The sequence below is a fragment of the Agrilus planipennis genome, unplaced genomic scaffold, assembly GCF_000699045.2.
Source record: "Agrilus planipennis isolate EAB-ADULT unplaced genomic scaffold, Apla_2.0 scaffold218, whole genome shotgun sequence".
NCBI lineage: Eukaryota > Metazoa > Arthropoda > Insecta > Coleoptera > Buprestidae > Agrilus > Agrilus planipennis.
In genome coordinates this window covers 52,257-66,495 of record NW_020440118.1, presented here as the reverse complement: position 1 = coordinate 66,495, position 14,239 = coordinate 52,257, and positions in this window count along the sequence as shown.

Genomic DNA, 14,239 nt, shown 5'->3' with positions numbered 1-14,239 from the left:
AAGTTTCCTTTATTGCTATATTAACTTTTAAAGTATTTAAATTATAGATATTCTAATTAGTATCCAATAGTTTAGATCTACTACTTAAAAGCACTTAAAAATGATATCAGACATAAAGCAAGTTTATATTAAAACTTATCTTCAGGTATGTTATTTACGTATTTACAATTTCAATTAAAAGTTAATTGAAAAAACGTATCATATCACCAGATTAATTACATAATCAACTATAACATGTTAGATATGTACGTATGTAAGTTTCATTGTTCATACTATTTCAAAACTTCATGGTTATATTTTAACTGAACTTTAGATTAAACCTATCTCTTTCTCCTACGATAGGAAAAGATCATAACACGAAGTTTAACTTCTGGGATAGAAGTTGATCTGAATCGATATATCTCTCCATCTACCACTTCACTCTATTATGCCAATTATTATGCCGATTTAATATCACACATCTACACAGATTAAGGATTAAAATTTTGCTAATATTTTTACTCTTTTTTCTTTATACAACTGCTACTGCATTGAGAGAAACTAAGTGGGTAATTTCTTCTTTAAACAGAAGAAAGATTGGCGAAAACGAATACTGGTAACTTACCCGACAAAAATAAATACCAATTGTCGATCAACCGAGAAATAAGGTAAAACAATGCAGTTAACCGCTTTTTAAATGCAGTCCAAATTAATGTGAAATATGTGCAATGTACATGCACGATTTAAGTACTTGATTAAAAATTGTATTCTGTTTCGTATAGTAAAAATCACAAAATAAATACAGTGTGAGTAATTTATATTGAGACAAAGAAATTCCTTAAATGGGTCTCATTAACAAAAGTTGTTTCCTTTCTAAAGTGAAAATAGCTGATGACCTTCGCGATTGTTTGCTGATCAAGTCATTTTTTTTTAATAAAAAAGCAATCTCATAACTCGAAAAAGCGGAAAATTTTGTAATCAAAGGTATCCTTAAAAATATTTTTCTAGCCTGAGCTAATTTTCGCATTTCCCTAAAATTAGAACATCCCACATCCTTAACTATTTGCGAATAATAATCTATTCTAGACCTACCTCTACTCCTGTTAATTACAGTATTTCTGCCTCTAATATGTCTCCGACTAAACCTTCATGCCTGAGAACGTGTCCTACCAACCTATTCCGCCTATTTCTTATTGATTTTTATAGAGTTCTCTGTTCTCCTATTCTTTCTAATACCTCCTCATCTCTAATCTCCTCGATCCACAGTATCTTCATCATTTTGCTGTAACACCACATTTCGAACGTTTCTAACCTTTTCTTTTCCGCCGCATCCTCCGTCCATGTTTTACACCCGTACAGCGCCGCGCTCCAAACATATACCTTTAAGAACCCTTTTCGAATTTCTAAATTAACCGTTTGCGAACATAGAAGTGACTTCCTTTTATTCGAGGCGACTCGACCTGCGCTATCCTCTGCTTTATATCCCTACCACTCCTTCCGTCCTGACTTATCTGACTTCTTCTAATCTTTCGTCTCCTGTCTTTGTATTTTCTCTTTCCCTACTTTTTCATACAGTACTGTTTTGTCAATACCGCTTGCATTTCATTTAAAGCTATCTCTAACTCATTCTTGCTAGATGCCGATACTGCTATATCATTCTTCGTGTCGAAGTAATAAAACACTTTCTTTTTGTTGTTTAATTATAGGAAATATACTTTAAAGACCTTTGTAATATAGGGCAAAATTATAAATCTATTGATGATGATAAATGATGAAATGAATGGGTGCGTACTGTTTGATACGCAACTAGTCACTCGTCACTTGTATTGGTGCATAGTGCGCATACTACTGATTTAACATAAAAATGGCAAACAGGTAGTAAATGGCGAAGATATACGGTTTTGCATCTTGTCCAGAAGTGTTGTGACATCTGACTTATGTTTTGAAATCATGCCAGTGGCGTCAATTGAGTATCTTACATGTCAGATCATCGAATTTCTGTCAGCGGTTGGCCAATGATGAAGTATCCAAACGTCAGAGAGCTCAGGTCGTTGGGGTCGCCTGGCGAAGGGTACAATGGCCGGGAGTTGAGGATTGTCTCGATTTGGATTAGTAAAGTATAATACTCTTCGTATGTGAGAACAATGTTGTTTAATATGCGTCATAAATGATGTTTAACCGCCTTTACGGCTGCGTCCCACAAACTGCCAAAGTTAGGGGAAGGCGCAGGTATAAAATGCCACTTAATTTCCTGTTCTTGCAAATAATTTTGAAATGGTGTATCTTGCAACGGCTCCTGCAATGCTTTGTTTATCTCTAACAACTCGTTATTGGTGCCCACAAAATATGTAACAATATCCGAAAAAATATTTTTATATAAAACGCGTTTTGCAACGAAACGTTTCAGAGAATTCATGAATATTTGGGTACATAAGTCCGAAACTAGGTGGCCATGCAAACAAAAATGTAAATATAAGCTTCAATAATATTCCGATTGCGAATCCGTCCATCTTTAATATACACTGGACCAGCGAAATTGATTCCAGTATTGGCAAATGACCAACAGCATGTTACGTGACTTTCTGGTAAGTCACCCATTTGCTAAGAAATTGTTAATGGTTTGGTCGTAAAACAAACGATACATTTACGAATAATTGAGCTAACTATGGACCTACCATTTAGTGGTCAATAGCGCAAACGTATATGTGATAGGGTTGTTTGTATACCACTATGAAGTATTTTTTCTTGATGATGGTGAATAAGTGAGTGAATTTAGTTTGATTTTTTGACTGGTAATACTATTGGGTGTTTTTGATCATAAGCAAGGAATTAATGCTTTAATATATCATCAATGCGATTGTCTATGAAAGGATTTAATGTGCTTAAAGTACTGGTAACCTTGACTCTGCTTTTATTTTTAGGAGACTGAATTTCATGAAAAAATGATTGTGATTGTACTAATCTTATGAGAATTTGTATGTCTTCAAGAGTTAAACAATCCTTGCTATGCGATTCACGCATAATCGTACAATTTCTTGCAAAGCGCAGGCAGTAAGCAATGACAAAAATTAGTTTTGTAAAATTTAAAATTTGTTAAAGATGTCAAACTGTTTGGTGCAAGTTAAATAAAATTGAATTGTTGATTTAGATTTGTATTCGATAATTTCTGAATTTCTCATGAGTATCTGTACCACGAGAGATAATGTCTGCTGGATTGCTTTTTGATCTGATGTGATGCCAGTTGTTTGCATTACATAATTGTTGAATTTCTGAAATTCTATTGCTGACAAAGTGCTAGGTTCAGCTGACAACCAACACAGTACAATAGTCGGAGTCTGTCCAATAAAAAATGTTTGATATTTATACTTCTAATGCTTGCATGACCTTGTTCATGAGTTTCGATAAAAGTTAAGCACCACATAATTCTTGATAGGGAAATAGACTTAAGAGGACACACGATTTTGTGCAAAGTAAATTTGACATTTTGTTGCCGTTGTGATCCTGACTCCGAATGTATATACAGCATCCGTAGGATAATTGAAACCCGCCCAAAAAACTGTGTAAGTGAATGTTGGTTTGATTTGAAATGCCAACATGACGTGGTTTATATATGGACTCAACTTTGCTTAACTGCTGATGGAAATTTTGCCAACTTACAAATAAATCGGTAGCTATGGCTTCATCATACTCTAATCGTAACTGTCACAATTTCTGTAAAATGAATATGGCTTGAATTATCATGGGACCGAATAATCCCAACTGATCAAAGATCTGTGAAATACACGAAAGTACACTCAGAAAAATACTGCAAGAAAAATTACTATAACGTTGTAGAGGTAGTGTTGCGGCTTCAATTAATAATTGTATATATGCATAATCAATTTTGTTAGGGTTGTAATTTTTGTAAATATTTAATTTTGTTCGTATTTTTAGATAGTCAACACTTTGTATTTTATTCTAGTTGTATTCAATTTTAATGTATTTATTTCTGTAGGTATAGATAAATATTAGTTTCTTAGAATAGGTAATGCAGCAATTTTAACGAAGAGATCGGACCAGGTAGGTCTCACAAAACCATTCATTAATGGAAAACCCAAGTCCGTCGCTACGTCATCACTTCGGAATGTACAGATAATACCTTAGGGGTACGTAGCGACGGCGAAGGGGTAATGTGCACGATAGGCGTTGCCTATTTTGTGCCAACGTTATTTAAACAACGCGAATTCAAATTTTTAGTATTCGAAAATCAACATTCAAGCTTTAACATTCAAATCAATTCACATTCAACAACAATTCAATTATCAACCAATATTCAATATACAATAAAATAGTAAGTGTACATAGTGTATTATATTGTACAAAATAAACCAAACAAACCAAAAAAGTGATTTATTCGTCAACAAAATCCGAAAGAATATATGGGGCAGTGAGCGAATACTGCAACCACCGAACATTGTTCCTTCGAGCCGGATTTTCCGAATTTTCCGATTCCCCGATTGCCAGTATTCAGCTGTACAGGAATCTTCATTCGAGTCGATCCTTCATTGTAAGCGTAACCAGCATTCCACAGTCGAAACAAGGTAAGTGGCATTGTTTTTCCCAACCGATTCTATATTTTCCTTTTTTCCTTATTGTAAAGGAATTCTTCGTTTGTCATTGTTTCAATTTTGTGTCAATTTTAATACTAATTCAATATTATGGCGGATATAGAGAGCCTCACTAAAAGGAGAGCTATCTTGAAATCAAAATTGACTAGGGCGAAACATTTTTTAGAGTCTTTTGATCAGAGTGTTCACACAAAAGATCAATTAATTAGTAGATTGGAAGGTTTTAAATCAGTATTAGACGATTTCGAAAACGTGCAATTCGAAATCGAACTATTAGACAAGTCAGAAATCGATAATAAAGAAAGGGGCTTATTCGAAAATGAATATTATAATTTACTTGCTGGTTACAATGCTAAAATTAATTCATTATCTCCCAGTAATCTCGCATGTAGCAACAACATTTCTAATAATCAAAGTCCGTCGCAAACAATTAATAATAATATTCAGCTACCGAAAATCGAACTACCTCGTTTTAGTGGTAATTACGAAGAATGGTTGTCTTTCTATGATTTATTCAATTCAGTTATTCATGAAAATTGCAATTTAACCAAGATAGAAAAATTTCATTACCTGAAAATGTGTCTTACCTCTGAGGCTGCTCATGTAATCAGTTCGTTAACTGCATCAGCCGATAACTATACAAATGCTTGGCAATTATTAAGGGAACGATTTCAAAACAAACGTCTTATTATTCAGGGGCATGTTAATGCGTTATTCAATTTACCAACTGTTCAAAAGGACTCTTCCAGTTCTTTAAGACGATTATTGGACTCATTTAACACTCACTTTAGGTCTCTCACAACTTTAGAGTTACCAACCGAACAGTGGGATATCTTATTAATATATTTAATTAATACCAAATTAGATTTAGTAAGCAAAAAGGAATGGGAGACATCAATGAATTCCGAAATACCTAATTTAGAACAATTAATTAAATTTTTATCTAATCGCTGCCAATTGTTGGAAACATTGGAACAAACAAAAAACTCTAATATTAGTTCAGACAGGATTGCTGTAGAAACTCAGAGAAATGCAAAAAATTATTCGTTGCCAAATGCAAGGCAACGGGTATTAAATACTTATGTAAAACCAAACTCTCTAAGTTGTCCTGTATGTAAAGGTAAGCATTATATCAATCAATGCGATAAATTTATCAAAATGCCGGTTAACAAAAGAATTAAATTTATTCAAAAGACAAATTTATGTTCTAATTGCTTCCGAACCAACCACAAAACACGTGAATGCTATGCTGGTTCTTGCCGTAAATGCAATAAGGTACATAATACCATGTTACATATTGAAAAAACCGATACAGCTTTAGAACCAACTGAAGCGTTAGAAAACTCTACTCCTTCAACTTCTGCTGTCGTAGGTCATTCGTTTTCTAGTTCTGTTCCTAATAGACAAGTATTACTATCAACAGTACAACTTTTAGTATATGACCGTAAAGGTCAACTTCAATTATGTAGGGCATTATTGGACGCAGGGTCCCAACTCAATTTTGGATGGATCATAGGAGGTTCAATAGTTAATAATCAAATTCAAAATAGACAGTGCAATTTTGTTCATCTGGAAAATCAATTATCAAGATTTTGGGAAATCGAAAACATAACTGATCAAACAAGTAATAACTGTACCAACGAGGAGAATGCTTGCGAAACACATTTTAAAATTAATTACCAAAGAAACGAAACAGGACGTTTTGTAGTACGCCTTCCCCTAAAGCCCGAAATACGAGTTTGCAATGTAGTTACCTTCAAACCAACACCATGGTCAACTTTGTTGTTAAAATATTCGTCCTATACCAAATTATTAAGGGTAACGGCACTCATTCGTCGATTTCTTAATAATTGTAGAAATTCAAACAATAAACAAATATCAAGTTTAACGATAGCAGAAGCAAATAATATAACAGTTAAAACCGTGCAAGAAGAAGTTTTCTATCCAAAATTCAGGCAGTTAAATTCAATTCAGTCGTTACATAAGTCAAGTCCAATATTATTACTCCATTCCTTTTTTGACTTACACGGAATTTTACGAGTAGGTGGTAGATTGGGTAACGCAAATGTGGCATATTATTAAAAACACTCTTATATCGTGCCTAAACATTATATTACCAAGCTAACAATATCCCAATATCACAACAAATATTTTCAAATGCAGGCAAAACCGAATGCAATACATCAGCTTATGACTGATCTGCCTGCAATTAGACTTCAACAATTCAAACTTTTTGTTAATACCGGTGTTGATTATGCCGGTCATATCTTAATGAAAGAAGGTTGCGGACGTGGCAAAAGATTCATTAAGGTATATATTGCACTTATTATGTGCTTATCAACAAAGGTAGTACATATCGAATTGATTACGGACCTGACCTCAGAGGCATTTTCAGCAGCACTCAAAAGATTTATTACTAGACAGGGTAGGATCAAAAATATTTCATACGACAATGGCACCAATTTTGTTTGTGCTAATCGAAGGCTTAAAAAATTGGATCATGTATATCATCATAATAAATTTAAAAATCAGTTATGCGATGCTCTCTCTTACGAATCAATAACGTAGCACTTTATACCACCAAAATCCCCACACTTTGGAGGAATTTGGGAGGCTGGAATAAGGTCTATCCAAAATTATTTCAAACGCATTGTTGGAAACATGACAATGACATTCGAAGGATTGTACACCATTCAAACTCAGATTGAAGCAATCCTAAATTCCCGTCCTCTCCCACCTATTCCCGATGCACCAAATGACCAAGAAGCCCTCACACCCGGGCACTTCCTAATCGGTATGCCACTTACTACGATCCCGGAACCGGATCTAACCGAGTTAAATCCAAATCGGGTATTCCGATGGCAACACATCCGACAACCCAACCCACATTTCTGGAAACGTAAATACTTGACTTCGCTACAATCAAGGCCAAAATGGAAACCAATCAAAACCAATATTCCCGTAGGAATTATTCTTATTATTCTCAATGAGGACAACCTTCCACTGCTCCAGTGGGCTGTTGGCCGGGTCGTAGAAATTTACCCAGGACAAGACAACCTAGTGCGCGCTGTATCTATAAAAACCACGACTGAAATAGTGAAAAGTGCAGTGACTAAGGTGTGCCCGTTACCTAATAACAATTCTTTTTAATGATTGAAAGAGACGTAGTCCTTTCAAGGCGGGCGGCATGTTGCGGCTTCAATTAATATTTGTATATATATATTCAATTTTGTTAGTGTTTATAATTTTTGTAAATATTCAATTTTGTTCGTATTTTTAGTTAGTCAACACTTTGTATTTTATTCTAGTTGTAGTCAATTTTAATGTATTTATTTCTGTAGGTATAGATAAATATTAGTTTCTTAGAATAGGTAATGCAGCAATTTTAACGAAGAGATCGGTCCAGGTAGGTCTCACAAAACCATTCATTAATGGAAAACCCAAGTCCGTCGCTACGTCATCACTTCGGAATGTGCAGATAATACCTTAGGGGTACGTAGCGACGGCGAAGGGGTAATGTGCACGATAGGCGTTGCCTATTTTGTGCCAACGTTATTTAAACAACGACAATTCAAATTTTTAGTATTCGAAAATCAACATTCAAGCTTTAACATTCAAATCAATTCACATTCAACAACAATTCAATTATCAACCAATATTCAATATACAATAAAATAGTAAGTGTACATAGTGTATTATATTGTACAAAATAAACCAAACAAACCAAAAAAGTGATTTATTCATCAACAAAATCCGAAAGAATATATGGGGCAGTGAGCGAATACTGCAACCACCGAACATTGGTCCTTCGAGCCGGATATTCCGAATTTTCCGATTCCCCGATTGCCAGTATTCAGCTGTACAGGAATCTTCATTCGAGTCGATCCTTCATTGTAAGCGTAACCAGCATTCCACAGTCGAAACAAGGTAAGTGGCATTGTTTTTCCCAACCGATTCTATATTTTCCTTTTTTCCTTATTGTAAAGGAATTCTTCGTTTGTCATTGTTTCAATTTTGTGTCAATTTTAATACTAATTCAATATTATGGCGGATATAGAGAGCCTCACTAAAAGGAGAGCTATCTTGAAATCAAAATTGACTAGGGCGAAACATTTTTTAGAGTCTTTTGATCAGAGTGTTCACACAAAAGATCAATTAATTAGTAGATTGGAAGGTTTTAAATCAGTATTAGACGATTTCGAAAACGTGCAATTCGAAATCGAACTATTAGACAAGTCAGAAATCGATAATAAAGAAAGGGGCTTATTCGAAAATGAATATTATAATTTACTTGCTGGTTACAATGCTAAAATTAATTCATTATCTCCCAGTAATCTCGCATGTAGCAACAACATTTCTAATAATCAAAGTCCGTCGCAAACAATTAATAATAATATTCAGCTACCGAAAATCGAACTACCTCGTTTTAGTGGTAATTACGAAGAATGGTTGTCTTTCTATGATTTATTCAATTCAGTTATTCATGAAAATTGCAATTTAACCAAGATAGAAAAATTTCATTACCTGAAAATGTGTCTTACCTCTGAGGCTGCTCATGTAATCAGTTCGTTAACTGCATCAGCCGATAACTATACAAATGCTTGGCAATTATTAAGGGAACGATTTCAAAACAAACGTCTTATTATTCAGGGGCATGTTAATGCGTTATTCAATTTACCAACTGTTCAAAAGGACTCTTCCAGTTCTTTAAGACGATTATTGGACTCATTTAACACTCACTTTAGGTCTCTCACAACTTTAGAGTTACCAACCGAACAGTGGGATATCTTATTAATATATTTAATTAATACCAAATTAGATTTAACAAGCAAAAAGGAATGGGAGACATCAATGAATTCCGAAATACCTAATTTAGAACAATTAATTAAATTTTTATCCAATCGCTGCCAATTGTTGGAAACATTGGAGCAAACTAATAACTCTAATATTAGATCAGATAGGATTGCTGTAGAATTTCAGAAAAATGCAAAAAATTATTCGTTGCCAAATACAAGGCAACGTGCATTAAATAATTATGTACAACCAAACTCTCTAAGTTGTCCTTTATGTAAAAGTAAACATTTTATCAATCAATGCGAAAGGTTTATCAAAATGCCAGTAATCGAAAGAATTAAATTTATTCAAAGGACTAATTTATGTTCCAATTGCTTCCGAACCAACCACAAAACACGCGAATGCTATGCTAGTTCTTGTCGTAAATGCAATAAGGTACATAATACCATGTTACATATTGAAAAAACCGATACAACTTCAGAAACAAATGAAGCGTTAGAAAACTCGACTCCTTCAACCTCTGCTGTCGTAGGTCATTCTTTTTCTAGTTCTGTTCCTAATAGGCAAGTATTACTATCAACAGTACAACTTTTAGTATATGACCGTAAAGGTCAACTTCAATCTTGTAGGGCATTATTGGACGCAGGGTCCCAACTCAATTTAATTTCTAAAAAATTGTGCCAAAAGTTGGATCTGCCCATTTCGAACGTTAATTTCACTATGGCAGGAATAGGTAACAATCCATCTCAAATTAAACAATCCGTCAATATAAAACTAAAATCATGCATCAATTCATTTACTAGACAGTTAACTTGTTTTGTATTAGAAAGGCTAACCGATTGTTTACCATCCAGTTCATTTACCAAAACCCAATTCAACATCCCAAATAACATCAATTTAGCAGATCCCAACTTTAACGAATCCCGAGAAATAGATTTATTAATAGGTGCGGAATTATTTTGGGATTTATTGTGTATAGGTAGAATTAAGTTAGGTTCAAATTTAAATCTCCAAAAGACACATTTTGGATGGATCATAGGAGGTTCAATAGTTAATAATCAAATTCAAAATAAACAGTGCAATTTTGTTCATCTGGAAAATCAATTATCAAGATTTTGGGAAATCGAAAACATAACTGATCAAACAAGTAATAACTATACCAACGAGGAGAATGCCTGCGAAACACATTTTAAAATTAATTACCAAAGAAACGAAACAGGACGTTTTGTAGTACGCCTTCCCCTAAAGCCCGAAGTTCACATAGGAAACTCTAGAGATATGGCCCTCAAACGGTTCTATAGCTTAGAGAGGAGACTAAAAAATAACGCTACTTTAAACCAACACTATAATCAATTCTTAGATGAATATATTTCATTAGGTCACATGGAGGTGGTTAAACCCGAAACTAATAAACAAAATGAGGTCTATTATCTTCCACATCATGCGATATTTAAGGACGATAGTTTGACAACTAAAGTCAGAATTGTATTTGATGGTTCCGCAAAAACAACTAACCAATTAAGCTTAAATGACAAATTAATGTTAGGTCCTACCATTCAGGAAGATCTGTTTTCTATATTAGCTCGGTTTCGCACCCACCAATTTGCATTAACCGCTGATATTACCAAAATGTACCGTCAAATTGAAGTTGATAGTAGAGATCGCGATTGGCAGAGAATTTTTTGGCGTTCAGACCCTCAGGAACCCATCCGTGAATATCGCCTCTGTACGGTAACGTACGGTACGAAATGTGCTCCTTTTCTAGCTATTAGAATTTTACACCAAACAGCGTTAGATGCTAGCAAAACCCATCCTATCGCGCACAATATCATATGTAGGGATTTTTATGTAGACGATCTGCTGACAGGCGCTCAGTCCATAAAGGAAATTGAACAAATCAAAAGGGAGGTCTCTACGGTTCTAGCAAACGCGGGATTCCATCTTAACAAATGGGCTTCCAATGTACCGAATTTACTTTCTGATTTAACTAAGAAGGAAGATTTAGTGCTAATTAAAGACAACGAAGACGTAAAAACATTAGGGTTATGGTGGAATCCCTCAACCGACTCATTCAAATTTAATACCGAATTCAAATCTATAAAAAATGTCAAAATTACGAAACGTAAAGTATTATCAGCCATTTGCCAAATTTTTGATCCATTAGGACTAATATCCCCTATTATCATAATCGCTAAACTACTAATGCAAAAATTGTGGAGTTTAAAATTAGAGTGGGACGAGTCACTCCCTCCTCACCTTTACAGCGAATGGTTAAATTATGTTCAAAATTTAGAATCTCTTGTACGAGTAACAATTCCGCGATGGATATGTGAAAATAAAACTATTACTTTGTTAGAATTACATGCATTTTGTGATGCTTCTGAAAGGGCGTATGGCGCTTGCGTATATGTAAGAACTGGTTATTCAGATGGTAATTTTTCTTGCCACTTATTAACTTCGAAATCACGAGTCGCACCTGTCAAAAATCTTTCATTGCCCAGGCTAGAACTTTGCGGAGCGGTACTTTTAACCGATTTAGTAAGCAAATTAATTAATTCACTCAACATTAAGTTTCATCGAAAATATCATTGGACTGATTCCAGTATAGTATTATCCTGGTTAGCAGCCCCCACTAGAAATTTAAAAACGTTTGTGGCTAACAGAGTCGCTAAAATACAACGAAAAACTAGCCAAAATGAATGGCATCATGTTGGTTCGTTAGATAATCCAGCGGATTTAATTTCGCGCGGCGCCTCAGTTAGTTCTTTAACTGATAATAAGTTATGGTGGAATGGTCCTTTCTGGCTGATAAAAGATCCTTCGTTATGGCCTAACCAAACTGTTTCAATTTTAACCAACGAGCATCTACCCGAAAGACGTGTTTGCAATGCAATGACCTTCAAACCAACACTATGGTCAACTTTATTGTTAAAGTATTCCTCCTTTACCAAATTATTAAGGGTTACTGCATTTATTTGTCGATTTCTTANTTAATTATTGTATAGAGATATGCTACAATGAAAAGTAATTTTTAAGAGGAATTTGCAGTACATATTCCTTAAAGGTTGTAGTAGAGAGGCAAACAGTTTGTAGGAAAAAAGTAATTACAATATTATATTAATTTTTACTACAACTTGTTTACGTTCCTATATTCGCTACTATTTGTAATAAAAATTTCTATAATTGTAGAAATTTGTTCTACAGTTTTCTCTGAGTGTATTGTTCTTTTTGTCACGCAACATGGAATCGTTACTCGTCAAAATTGTCGTTGTCTCGTGAAAGTATTAATGAGAAGTTTCTTTCTGAGGGTTCAATGAGTATCTGTCGATACATTTTTGTTATGTCTGCGATTAATGGTATTTCGTGTTTGTGAAACCTTATCATCAGAATGGAAAATAAATCATTTTGTACATTGGGACCTACCTCCTACCTTTAACGTGTTGTTTAATGAATTACCGATGTTTGTCTTTGCTGAACCACTCTTAATTTTGTAGTAACGCTGTCCTGTTTCTCAACGCAATGATGAGGTAGATAAGTGAAGTGTGTTTTACTGTTTCTTGGTAGATTTCTGAAATGTGTCTAAGTAACTGATAATCATTTATGACGTCGCAATAATCACGTTTTTATTCTGTATTTTTATTTAATCTTCGTTCGAAAGAAAGAAATCGATTTTGTTGCGTTTTTTAAAGAATTTCCCAAATTTTTTAAATTGTCGCGAAATGGAAGGCTGACTACCAATCGACCTGTCGGATCTCGTCATGCATTTTTGATTAAGTTATCTTCGCATTCTGCAGCTTCTTTGGTAATTTTGGGTTGTTGTTAATTCTCCTCAATTTTCCAAAAACGTTCTATTTGTTCGTGAATGTCAGCATCTACACCAAGAAAACATGATTGCTTCACTTCATTTATAACCATTTATTAACCTATTTTTGCTTTATGCCATGTTGGTAGGGATTTGCCTAATTTCATTTGACCAACGCATAATAAATCGAAAAATATTTCGGCACCTTATAAAATTTCGGTTTTTGAAGCTTTATTAAATTCTGGATGTGCCAGCTTGATGCGTTAATAGTCTGTTGTGGAATTAGATGCGTAATTTTGCTAATGACTAAAAATATTAAATCAACTTGCTATGGGTCATGTAATAATTTGAATATGAAATTTGCTGTGTTTGTTATATTTATTTCAACAATATTTATTACGGAAATTGGGAGATTGACACGAGACGTTTTCAAATTTAATTTTGATATAAGATCGTTTGTGACAAAGTTCGATTGCGAGCCACTGTCAAGTAGTAGCATTTAATTGGTTTGTTTAATGAATCGTGAACGATGACGATTGCTGTAGAAAGAAGTACTTGCGATATTATTTCTGTATTTAAATTACAGTGAACTGGTGTTGTTGGTAAGGTTTGATTACTATATTCCAGCAAAGTGTGCATATTATTTTCATTAAAGTTTGTTGAAGAATACGTGTTTGCATTATTCTCGTAACATTTACTTTTGCCTGATATATGTGAATTGGTTTGGAAGTGAAGGAGCGAATTATGTCGCCTTTATGTTTGCAATTACCTCCTTGGAATTCTGAATTTAGATGACCACTGTGATTACAATTTATGCACAAGTTTAAACTTTTAATTTCGTTTAGCCGTTCTTCCGAGGCTAAACCTAAGAATTGTTTGCACCTAAAAATGAAATAGTTTCATTGACATACTGGACAAGTAACCGAATTCGTTGATGATGTATTACTTAATGTTTTATAATTTGACTGTTTTTTAATTTATGCTGTCAAAGCACCGTTACCTTTTCTTTCAATTGACTGTAATGTATTGCATTTGTCACTTATAGAGTCAATAAATT